The sequence below is a fragment of the Bradysia coprophila genome (assembly GCF_014529535.1).
Source record: "Bradysia coprophila strain Holo2 chromosome IV unlocalized genomic scaffold, BU_Bcop_v1 contig_5, whole genome shotgun sequence".
Lineage (NCBI taxonomy): Eukaryota > Metazoa > Arthropoda > Insecta > Diptera > Sciaridae > Bradysia > Bradysia coprophila.
The window spans coordinates 934,070-948,137 of NW_023503374.1; positions in this window are offsets into that span (position 1 = coordinate 934,070).

A 14,068-nucleotide genomic window follows, 5' to 3' on the forward strand; every position below is an offset into this window, starting at 1 on the left:
CACATAGCACATCCTTCTGACAGGAAAACGAAGAATATATTTAACGGGAAAGCGTTGAGCCACGGTTAAAGCTTAGAATTTTATTAAGATTTGAGATAAGGCTAGGAAGTGTAGTAGTCAAGCCATTTGCCAAGCTCACATTTTCTGATATTTTTCAAACGTCCAAATTTGTTGATGTTCGACATGCGTAACTCTGTGTTTCTTGACCACATGTACGGAGCATTTTGGAGCCAGAAGTCACAATTGTAGTTGGAGGAGAGATTTATTACATAATGGCGTAGGCGAGGGATACCCCACTGGATTAACAAATTATCTTGCAGCTAGCATTGTAAGTTATTTCAAAATTTTAAACTGTTAACGACTGATTCAGCTACATTGTCGCTGAATTCAAGTTCGATACCTAGGTGGAGAATTTTAATTTTCCAAGAAAAATCAGCAGACTTTCGTCACAGTAATAATCTCGAAAAATAAATGTTTGCAGTTTGGGGAAAGTAGACATTAATATTGCATCTTTATTCTACACGTCGATCATTTCCAATTTGAAAATTGATCTGAACTGAAACTGTTGTTTAGGCTCTGAACTTCTTGTAGCGATTTTACATACTCTCCACTGTACGAAAGTAGCAGTAGTAGTAACAGTGTCATACACAGTATGAATATGCATCGGCACTACAATACTTTTCTACCGCATTCATAATATCCGGAAAAGGGTGGAAAGATATGACCCGAATCTCTTCCAAATTCCTTCGATATCATCCGTAGTTAAATAAGGCTCCAGGTATTTTTGTATTTTTTGACCTGAGATAGTCGGCCGTTGATGCTAAGAAATTTTTGTTGTGCAGCCATTTCACTTTCAATATTGTAAAACAAAGAAAGCAAAAACAGTTAAAATTGACTAGCGCAACATGGATGATTATAGTTAAACTCGAAGACATTTTGTTTCTTATTACACAGAAAAGCAAAAGTAAATGTTGAATCTAAATGTACCGGACAATACCAATGAATCAAACAAAATCAGAGAGACGACCATCCGTAATATTATCATCTCTCTGATAAAAACAAATCAAACGTCAATGTGCAGTGCTGTTACACCATGTACTTGCGTTCCATACATTCCACATGACATCACATTAGTGAATCTCGTTCCCGGGAACTTCAGAAAGATGTAACTTAGGCTAGAAACCAGATAGAGAGGTCATTTTTTTACCAAAATGCGTGTAATTCATCACAGTTTTAGGGAAAATACTCATTACCACACAAATTCTTGTGGAGCATTCAGGAGATCCTTCCAAAGCCAGGAAATAGAAATTCTTTGGTATATTAAGTGAATTTTGTTGATCTGGTATCTACACTTCAGGCTTTTTCTAACGAAAAATATGAGGAGAGTCTTAACTAATGTAGGGTGGTACGATTTCCAATCCTTTAGACCAATCCTGTCTGTTTTAAGGATGCTTCTATAAGGTTCTAGAGATTTCTATTTCCTGGCTTTGGAAGGATCTCCTGAATGCTCCACAAGAATTTGTGTGGTAATGAGTATTTTCCCTAAAACTGTGATGAATTACACGCATTTTGGTAAAAAAATGACCTCTCTATCTGGTTTCTAGCCTAAGTTACATCTTTCTGAAGTTCCCGGGAACGAGATTCACTAATGTCATGACATTTGGTATCTGTGTTAAATAAATTAACTACGATCATGGGACTTTTTGTATGTTACACATAGTATGCCAAAAAAATGTGTTTTTTTTTATAAAGTTGATTAAAAGTGACGAATTTAAAAATCCCGATACTTTTACATGTAAATTGTAACAGCTTCTTGTGAATACTTAAGATGGCGCGCTGGCGCTGGTCGCATGTTGACAAACGTTGGTAATTCTGCTAACTTTACCAATACTTTTTACAATTATAAAACAAATAAGCAAAATTTTGATGACAGAATATGAAAATGCTGAAAATAATTTTCGACATCCGAATAAAATACAAAAATTTTTAGGAGAGAACCTAATTATCAACATTGAAAAATTCTGTTTTTCTGGAATAGTGTCCAGAACCTTATCTCGACATAGATCCCATCTCCGAACTTAGCCTCAGGAATCACATTCCTCGTCGATTAAAAAAATATCATCCAAATCGGTTAAGAATTACTCAAGTTATCGTGATGACAAAAAAAAGGTAACAAAAAATTACGTTTTTGATAACATTTCATACATTGTGTGGTAACAAACATTTTAGAGTATTTTCTGGCGTAAGTCCCTTGACTTTCTGTCAAGGGAATTATTGTTGTCATTTTATGTGAATTTTTCCCCTTCAATAAGACATGAAATTTGATATCACGTTTCACGTATACACAATAAACTTAATGAATACAAATCGCAGATTAGATTTGAGATAGAACGCAGTTGATTATTTTCGATATAAAAAAATAATTAGGCGATTTCAGCAGTGGCTTGCGTTTATGATGGAAGTATTGTCAGTAGGTGCATAAAAACTGAGAATCGACGAATTAAATGATTGATAGAACATATTGCGTGTCACAGTCAAAACGCTTTAAGTCAGAAGAGAACCCCGGACATTCCTCTAAAATATAAAGGATATAAAGATAGTTGGTTGGCTCGAGGACAACAAGTATACATCGTAAACCAAACATAGATCGGTTCACTTGGAACAGACCTATTATATGCAAATTTAGACGTACTCGCCTAAAGTCTGTAAGTATCCTGTTTTTCTTGTGTAGTTTAGCGAACTCATTATAGATGGTTGGATGATTGGATTGGAGTCGCATGGGAATAAACATCACCGGAAAATACTTGAGTCATCTACGATTCGCAGATGATATTGTTTTGATAGCAACGGATCTGGACCAAGCACAAGTCATGTTACAACAGCTGAACGAAGAATCGAGCAAAGTCGGTATCAAAATGAGCTTATTGAAGACAAAAAATCATGACAAACATCGATGATGACAGGGACATCAAAATTGGAGATACCGTCATCGAAAGAGTCGACAACTATGTGTTTCTTGGCCACAAGTTAAAACTAGGTCTAGACAATCAGACAGCAGGGGTCAAAAGAAGGATTGGTATTAGGATGATTTTTAAAAGCAAAATGAACAACAGTCTGAAAAGAAAAGTGTTTGATTCGTGTGTCCTACCGGTAATGCCGTTTCTGTTAACACTAACGAAACCAGTGCCGCCTTTTCCATACGGGCAAAATGGGCAAATGCCCGTGGTGCCCGAAGAGGAGCAGAAGCAAATAGCGCCCGAAATTCTTTAAAAAGTTTAAATTTAATAAATTGGCGCCGATTTTTCCAATTGGCCGATGGCGCCCAAAAGCTAAAGCTGAAAACAAGCGAGGCATTCAAAACATGTTTTGATCCTAGTTTTCATTGACAGATGCAGCAATCGCGATTTTGAATAGAAAAAGTTCTAACTTCATTTGACAGTTTCGAAAATTTCGTCATGAAATATAGGACCTAAACACGTTTTCAATGCCTCGTTTGTTTTGAGCATAAAGACGGCACTGAACGAAAGCATCCGAGAACAAGTTCACAGTAGCACAAAGAGTAATGGAACGAAGTATGTCTGGGATTTCGCTTAGAGATAAAATGACGAATCAGCGGATTCGGCAACAAACGAAAGTCGTAGACTTCTGAGGTGGAATTGAGCAGATATTTAAGTACATTTCGTTGACAAAGGATTTTCTGAGAGTTTTCTTTTTAAGTTTTGAAAATTTTCTTTGAATTCGAAGGCTTTTTTCAATTTTCTGAGGAGTTTTTGAGGATTTTTCAATGAAATAGTTTTCATGTTTTCAAAAAAATTTCTTTCGAATGACAGGGGATTATGTCCGAGTAACTGTCCCTGTATTTAGGTTTTTGATTTTGTTTGATCATTGACATCAGAGAAGTGGTAGCAGATGGTTGTCTAACCGGATAGAATGCGCATGTTGCTATTTTTCATACAACGAGCAAAATGACATATCTTGTATTTCTGGATACAAGATAATAACGACACTTAATGTATAAAAATAATTAATTTGCAATTTGATGGGTTCAAGTCACTTTGTCTCTTTTTACTCTTTTTTAAGGCTGTTCGACCGATTTCGATTTCAAAGAACCGTGTACAGCGTTCGAATGTGTATTTTCTGAATACGTTTCCTTGATAATCACAATAAAGGTGCCCACGAACCTACGCCGTTTCGTTCTCTATTTACGAACGAACAATGTTGCTTCTAATTATTAAAAAGTAAACGGAAATTTAAACGGAGTAAGTGCGATTACTGCTTAATTCATAAATATTCACTGAATTCAAATACAAATGTTAGGAAGAAAAGGACTTGGCTGGCATATCACTTAGGTAAATTAAAGGGCACTTGCAAATGACAAAGGTATCTACAATGTATTTATGAATTAAAAAGATGAATGTACACAGCCGATCACCTTTCCAAGATTATGAGATGTGTGTTGGTATACACAACCTTTTATATTTACTTTACCTTTTTGTCTAGTCTACAATCAAGATTACAAATTTTCATGTCGTAGCCTCAGTCAACAATTATTTTGTTTGGCTAAAGTTTACGATGTAAAATGTCCACGCTTACAAAAAAAGTGTTTTCCGACCTGAAAATCTTGGTTAACGCCATCTATAGTACGTTTTTTAGTTCGTCGCCTCTAAGCAAAAGTGTATGATGCCCCATTTAACTGAAATCAAAAAGCAAACCAAATATTTTTGGCTCAATGCGTGCACCTGACTGTAGAACTAATGTATGCTACTATCCGTATTCAAAGTATTTTTCACCTACTGTAACACTGCATGCTTTGCGTTAACACTTTTTGTCAACGTCTTCCCATGGTGAATCTGTTAAACTATAAGATGAAATGGCTACGGGAGCCAGTTTAAGATAAAAGTTATAAAAGAAAGGTTATAATTTTCCTTGAATAATCTTTGAAATTAAAGACTGCTATAGCTCTAATGTGACCTGGTTCACCATTTTTATCGAAAAACAATTCCTACTATCTTCGAAGAATAAGTTTTCTTTTAAAGCTGAATATTTTGCTCTTTACTTCTTCATATGATTTTCCCACAACATCACCCTATAATTTAGCCTCGACAGTGACTTCCTTAAAAACCAAAACAAAAGCGACATAAGTGCAGATTCTTCTCGACTTATTTATTTCATAATTTAACATGACCTCATTGTTTTGAACATTATTTTATGGTTTTAACATGGGGTGTGGACTAAACAATGTGATATACACCATTTAGAGCTGTAGCATGTACTTCGCACCTAGTCATATAATTTCGCCTTCATGTCCTTATAAGTTTTCATATGTGAACGCCGTACATTGTGCGGCATATCGAACCTTTTATCTTGAGAAAAACATTTTTTCCTCTGATAGTTATTCTCCTGACATATGTATATGTATAATGAATTATAAAGTGTTGTTCCACAGCGCTCCTCTAGCAGCTACACACAGAGAATGTATATTTGAATAGAAGGGTAATAATCACTTTGCCACTATCTACTTCTGGAACCAAACAATGGAAAGCACCATACGTGTTCTCTCAGCTATGAGCGCCATATTCAGCTAAAGAAAATTTGCTGAAAAGTGGTGAAAACGGGGGGGACACCACTCGGGTAATTGATTACACCTGCTCGGAATTGACGGAGAATTCGGTAATTAAACGGAATTGACAAAAATTGAAAGGAATTGACAGGAATTAATGGGAATTGAAAGAAATTGACAGGAAGTAACTTTAGAAATTGAAAGGGAATTGAAAGAAATAGAAAGGAATTAAATGGAATTGAAAGGAAATAGAGCGAATCCGGCAATTAGACGAGTTGCTCCGGTAATTGAGGTAATTAAACGGAATTGAAAGGAATTAGAAATTGATTTGCCACTTTTTTGGCCAGTGGTTTACTCCTCGGGTGAAAACGTGAACAAGAACCTACAGAACCTAGTGAAATATTTTTGGCTGAGGCATTCTTCCATTCTATTGTTTGTCCGATTTCAACCATAAAGATCGGTTTTCATATGAATATCGAAGAGGTTATGTCTCTATGGATGAAATTTGACAATTCGTATGGATTTGGAACGAACCTATAGATCTCTTCGGTTGACGACTGGCAGTGCGATCGCATGCCAAAAATTGTGTGCAAACTAAACACAGCCAACTTCGCAAAGAGGGGAAGTTTAAAAAAAAAATTAGGGAAACAGGTAACATAGAAAATGCTAATGGAAAATTGAATGAAACACTTTTAGTAACCGTGAAATGTTCATATTTGAAGTCAAGGAAAATAAAAGCGTTGAATTGCTCGAAAAATGTCTAAAAGTGGCTGTATTTGCAGGAATTTAAATAATTTAACCGCTTTTGTGAGATTGGCTATGATTAGTTTGCACACAAAATCGTCAATGACTATTACTTTCGTCCCTTGTGATCCAAATAACCATCACTGCACTGAGCTGTGCTGTCATCAGTTCTACGTATTGCGATCTATCATGCAAACTTTCATGATTATTAACGAGGCTGAAAACCTTGGGGAGGTCACGCAGACCGCAAGGCTGTAAACTTTGGGGTCCCAAAGTTTACAGCCTTGGGTTATTAAGACACCAACATGGAATATAGTTGACCTTACCTTTTTTGTTTTTCAATTCTTCCATTGTGTATCGCTGCTAGACGGTGCCATGGTGGCTGGTTTATAAAGGTAAGTAAACAATCGACCCTCATCCAATCTTTTATCTATTCAACTTTAAAGTATCAAATGTTTTCGTATCCATGATGAAATGTTATATCATGTAAAATTGGCGATGTGTTCGAAATTCAAAAACTAAGAATGGAACGACTTGAGGTTTAGAAATCAACGCTATCAAAGTGAATATTGTAATACCTATGCCTATTATTTTTCAGGATGAGTTCTCTTTTATACACAGACAAGTGTTTCCTTTTCTCTTTAACATATCATTCTGTTAAGTTTTGATTGATTAAGTGGAAAGGAAATCCGAAAAATGGAAACTTCCAATTATTTATTTTACATTTTTTTTGTACGCCACGCACCACCTCTCATCGTAAAACATTTAAGACATTAAGTTTCTCCCTCTTACCAGTTCATATCCAACAATACGACTTATATGTTTAACGTAACACGAACGCAAGTGTGCCTCTGCAATTTGAGGTTTTGCATAAAAACAACATTTAGAGATCTCCATTATTTCAATTTGGATTAAAGGTTTGACTGAAAGGTTAAACGAAACTTATGTGTAATTCGAGTCACCCTTTTATGTTAGTCAAGCAAGCATGATTAAAAGATAATTAGGGCAATTAACTACATCGAACATTTTTGACGAGATGAAATAAAAACTTCGATATTTTGGATATGGTAGACTTTCAACTTTCGACATGGGTGTCGGGGATGGGATGCCACTGATCATACTGTTTGAACAACATTAAAAATCATTGAATCAACATAATACATGAATCCATCATAATTAGTCACTCGCACCCAATTTTTAAGTGATTGAATCCGTTTATCCGTACAGTCAGATGCAGTAAAATTTCAGCATGAATTTGTTTCATCGGTTTTTCAGCTGATCCACACATACAATCAAAACTGTTTAATATGGTTGAAGCTGCTACACGCACGCGTGTGGTAGTGGTAAAACCATATAAAGACGTATAAACAGTTTAGATTGTTTGTGTGGATCAGCTGAAAAACAGATGAAATTTCATTGCCTTTAACTGTAAGAGTTTTAATTAATTCTAAAAAAGTTAATATAGATGCTGAATGCTCATTTTTTATATATTACACACTTGTCACGAAAAAGTCGAGGCTTGCCGAGACTGATAGTGACAAATGTGTACTCTATTTTATCGCATAAGCGAAAACGAGACAACAACATAGAACTGAAGTGTAATTTTTGAATTATTCTTCTAGTTAAGTAATTTTGACAGCCGAACATCGCGCGTATGTGATAATAGTACATTACTATACCAGTGAAGTAACTTGATATCTCGTATCCAGATGAGTAAAAGTATCCGAGGGCTTCAGCCCGAGGTACTTTTACTCATCGTGATACGAGATATCAAATTATTTCACGTGTAAAGTATGGCGTTTTACTTTACGAACGAGGGAAAGGGTCTTCACTAGTGAGTAAAGTAAATTATTTTACGTGTTACGGCATGTTTCATTTTCATTTACATTGCCTAATCACGTAAAGCATTGTACTAACGAGGTTCCAAGTTGTTATTTGACAAGTGGGGCTGTAACACCCCACTTATCAAATACACAACTTGGAACCTCGGAAGTAATATACTATTAACTTGCCTTGTGGGTTGTGTCGAATCAATACACTATCAAATAAACTTCAGTGACTGAGTTTGTTACATTTTATGTATCTGTGGAAAAATTCGTTTATCGCGGAGGGGGCAAGAGATGTAAACCTCCTCCAACATAAACGAATTTTCCTTCAGAAACGAAAGAATTTTATGCAACAAAGTAGAAAATCAACACGTTTTATCTCCCTACACCAACACCCTGCACGGTGCATAATAAGGGAGGGACTTGTCGATTTTATTCGCGATTTCTTGTCAAATATCAATAGAAATACGAAAAATAAGAAACTCGTACATCGGGCATCCTCAAAATATTGTCTCATTTAAAAGATTTTACAAAAAGAAAATCTATGAAAATAGCACTTCCCACTCAATTTCACACCCAAATCACATCCACCTTGAACTTAGTCAAATATGGTTTAACGAAGAAAATCATCGTAAAAGTCGTTCATCGGAACATGATTATAGTTTTTCAAACGTCAAATCGCCAACACAAAAATGTAGTGTTTGTTGTGAAAATGTCATAATTTCGGTGATTTCGGTGTTATTTAATTCAGATTTTGTGAGGAAATGTGCTTCTTGTGTTGTTTTTAACAGTTCACTTATCGGTTGACTTAAAATATTCGTCGAAGCAACCAAAATTATGAAAAAAAATTTATGACCAATCATGTAAACAAACAACAATATTATCGTTTGGTGGGACGTGAGTTGCAGAAGAGATGACCCAGTAGAAATAAAATGACGGCGGTAATCTTAAAAATTACGTTTTAGCGGAAACGTTTTGCTTTAAATGTGTATCCGTTTCCGGTAAAATAAATTAGTGCGAAAGCAACTACTTTTCATGAGCTTTATAATAACACCTTTAGTTAGGGGTGGGTCACATCCCTTATTCTCTCGTTGAATTGAATAACAGTTATTTATGACATCGAGTGTAAAATACCTACGGTCTCATGTCACAATTACACATCCAGAACATAATAAAGAACTTTGCACCGAGATTCATACAAGGATTATGCAAGGAGGCATCTAAAGCTCGCAGTTTTGCTTAAATACGCTTCAGAAAATCAACTAGTAACTCACTGTGTTCTCAACAGTTGAAAATTTATAGTTGACAGCTACTAATTTACTTGGGGAAAAATGTTTTAACATAAATTCATGTAGAAACGCGTTGAAATGACATAATAGTTTATTATGACACTGGAGACTATTGCAAGCGTTACACACTCGTGTATATTACACAAAATACGAGTGCAACGAGTATTAATTTTGTGTAATATACAATAGAGTATTCACTATTCCGTGTGCAATATTCTATGGTATCATATTATTATATTACTTCCGAGGTTCCAAGTTGTGCATTTGATAAGTAGGGCTGTATTCCCCACTTGTCAGATAACAACTTGGAACCTCGTAAGTCCAATGCTTTACGTGATTAGGCAATGTAAATGAAAATGATCGGGTTGGGCTGTAACACCCCACTTATCAAATGTACAACTGGGAACTTTGGAAGTAATCTACTATTATTGTATTGGCAGAAACGACCAACTTATCGACATATTAATGTAGGTTTATGAACTCTAGGTAATTAATAATGACGTCATATCAATGAAATAATTGAGAGAAATAATGTTCGGTATAATACTTCGAAAAATAGTGTTTAATGTCGATATATGAATCGCAACGCAATGTAATAAAATTTAGTATCTTGACTTGACTAATAAGCATTTTGGTCAGATATGCTTAATAAATCTACCAATATAAAGTCATGTCTTCACGGAGAGCGATTTCTGACCAGTTAATTTTAACTAACCCATGGCCTTAAACTCTGTCTAAAATGTTTATTTTCACGATTTGGCAACTGCATAGTTTGTTTTAACATGTAGGTTCTACAAATACCAGAGACAAATTTTTTATTCCGAAGAGTTCAAACTTTAAAATCAGAAATCGTGTTTTTTACTGATTGTATGCACAAGTGTTGTAGCTACAATAATGTGAAACGACGACGCATCACGCATTTAAAATATTACTAAAATTTACATTTCAATATACCTCAATTAATAGCCAGGGGAAAAACACAATAATTCAGCAATTTGGATCACATTCACAAATATTTATGTTCATCTCAAATTATATGCCATAATGTGGTAGCCTTTATATTCGCAGTGGTATACAGTCATGGTTCTTGTCGTTCGTGTCCTTTTCTCTATTTCACAATACAAATAAACCGAAAAATAAGTATATATTACGTATGTATACAAACTGTCTGTAATAATTCTATGACAAAGCTTCTTCTCCTTATATTAGAGATGTCATGCTGCAAAATTGAACGATAAAGTTTTTTTTTCACCAAAGTTCATTCGTATGTGTATACCTAATGATATTAGATAAATGTTCGAATTAGACATTTTCATTGGTCCTATACAGTGAATGTTGTTAGTGTATGCGAAGCGGTGGGCGGTTCTATGGCTATTTACTGGTAATATAACTAAAAATTTGAATTTAGAGCTTAAGTTTTTATGCGGCATTCGGACATCAAACATTTCGCAAGGTTTAGTTAACTTTGTCACAATCTATGCTATCCGTTTAAATCACATTTACTTGGTTTTGTATGTGTATGATGCAACGACAACAACATTTGCGAATTAATATTGATTAATGAATTAGCTGCAGGTAAAGGAAGCTTAATGGTTTCTTTGTGACGTATAGAGATAGTGTGTGATGTGATTCTGATATTCTTCTAATACTTCTCGGTTGCATGGGCACCGACTTCTAGGTAGCGTTGGAAGTATTGGTGATCACAAATTTTGTTAATTTGTCAAATTGTTTATGAAAATGAAAGACGGTTTTCGAATCACTTCAAAGGAAGATGCGAAACCAAAGATTTTTCAGAATACTTATTTGTTAACATATGGAATCCATATACTTATTGGAATACTTACAATCGATGAATAAAGTCGAACTCTCCGTTACTCTGCTTCTTCGACTTCTTAGACCATTAATAAAAGTGTGTGAACTAATTGCGGAACGACAACTTACGAAGGCGGGTGAAACAGAAATATTGACAATTAGACATGTATATTGTCAATACCCTCCCTAGCAACCAAACTACAATTATTAAGGTGGTAGATACGTTTATGAATCACTGCTACTTTGTTCGCTCGTGTTGTTGTTGTTGTTGTGTTTAAGCCATATTAAAAATCAGCGTTTCTCAAACTTATTTTCCCCCCTAAGTCGATTTTTTGAGAGAGTTTGGATGCTAGAGAGAGTATTGATATTGTTTGAAAAGTCAACTTGAAAACAAATAATTTTTTTTTGTTAAGTTTAAATCGTCATATAAAATTTTCCAAACCTAGTTGGCGCTACAGGAAAATTTTGTTAGTTATTCAATCGAAAAGACCTTTGATTTTCATTTGGAAAAACGCAGTTAGCATAAACGATGAATTAATTTGTTTATTAAGAAAACATTCTGGTCTTCAATAAATCGTTCTGTTGAGAAGACGCTTTTGCATTTACTGAATAGAAGCTAACAAATTTTGATCACACCGCCTTCGTCATCAACTCGAAAGTGTCTTAACCTGTTCTTTCAGAACCTTGCTTAATATGGGATGTACTACTGAACAATATGGATGACCATTTGTTGATCAAAGCAACACTTGAGGAATATTTAAGAGTAAAGCTATTCTATATCGAAAAACTACAAACGATTTAAATTCACAGAAAATGTGCAGTTGCAACCAACACTAAAGTTGTAATACATAAATGATACAAAAATGGATTTGAGCTTGAATTAATAAAATTCCATTTAGATTGCACCGGAACATTTTATTTGACGACTACAGTTTCGACTGCTATTTACAAGTCAATACGGTTCAACGAAATTTCAATTTTCATGTTTTCGTTTTCCAAGGCCCTAAATTTGCTAGTAGCCCGACCTCGATGCAAAACTTTATCATCAATAGTTCTTGTTGAGAAACATTACATGGCATATTTGGTATAATTGGAAAGCTTAGACTTCAAGCTAACTTTAACAAGGTGTGTCGTGTTGAAATTTGTCAACTGGCAAGTATGGAAGTAACCAAAATTCACCGAGGGTAGCAAAAAAGTGACTTTTCTGAAAATGTACTAAAAGAGACCTTTTTCAAAATTTTGTTATAACCATTCGAAAGAGCACATTATCCTCGTCTAGAATCGCTATTACAGTGCTGGGTTATGCGCTTCGTCGTGGAGACATGACCCCTTGAAGAAGGTAAATGTGCGACTTTCAGCTTCTCTTGCTCTGCGACCAAATGACCGAGAGCAATAATTTTTATATGGTTGATCTTAGAATTTGTCCCTCTACCGATTCCAGTTTCAAACACTGGTCCAGAAACTTCCACGGGGCCAGGCGACGATATTCCTAGTTCTCAGAAACGGCTCAGCGGTTGCGCCTCCAACATGTGAAGCTAACGACATTTTCTGCAGAATTCCGCTCTAAAAATGAAAGTCATAGAAGCTGTCCACGAGAAGGTCATGCGATTTCTATATAAACTCTTGTTTTCGAATTGGTATTGATTGTTACAAGTATTTAAATGCAATAAATGTACAAACCAGGTAGGGTCTGTTCATACAAACCGGAGGACATGGCGATTTCATATAAACAAACTCACCTCTCATGAGAACCAAAAACCAAAAATCTCCCATCTTCGAACTTAGATTACATTTGTCATTAGAAAATCGGATGCGCTTTACTCACGCTATGGTGCAGACAGATGGACATATTTCTTCGCTGATTTGGCATCTGTGGAAAACCACAATAGGATTCCCCTTACTCAGTGTCCCTATTTTCAATTATGGGAGATGAATCTCACTGGAAAATAACGTCGTTTTCGTAGAAAAGTGACGTCATTTTCCAGTGATGGTCATCTTCAACGATTGAAAATAGTGACATAGGGACCCAGTTAGTTGAATCCCAATTACACAATAATTCAAGTAAATGCCATTTTACGATCAATCTGTGGCGAAAACTGTAAATTATTACTAAAAAAATTAGTCGACCAAATATTTTTATGCAAAATGCTGCGATAAGTCCGCTTATTACAAAATGCGTTTATTTTCAATCCGAAGGAATTTTGTCCTGGTTTGAAATGTAACCAACAAGCGTTTAATTCGATAGAAGAGAATATTCATTCTTTTTTAAAATTGCCATCACATAATGGAATGTTTCAATCAATTCGACAAAAAGTCAGTCCTACCAGATCAATCAGTCTGAAAGTATCTATTTATGTAGCAGAAAATCTCTCAAATTATTATTAATTTTTAATTGACTTTAAATGGCTAATTTAAACCTAACTTTATATAAATTTAATATCAATTACCATAATTATACGAATTAAAGCTTAACCTGTGTGCCATCATTTACCGCATCGTCATCATTGGGGATTTAACTATGTGAGCTTTCTCCCATTCCATGTAATTACAAACGAATGTTGTTATTCAACGTGATTCGACATTCCTTCTTTTAAAAATATCAAATTTTACCCCAAAATCGTATGCCAGCTGTTATGCTCTAGACAACATAATTTTGTTTATTAGACAGAGAAGCAAGAATTTAATGGATAAGAGCGTTTTTTATGTATACTTAAGATACACACACATAACAACTATGTTGAGGGGTGTGTCCTTTATACAGTTACAGCCCCTTTTCTCTATGGAATGTTCGGTACCATATACATCATCAATTGTGAAACATTCAAGAATATTTACTG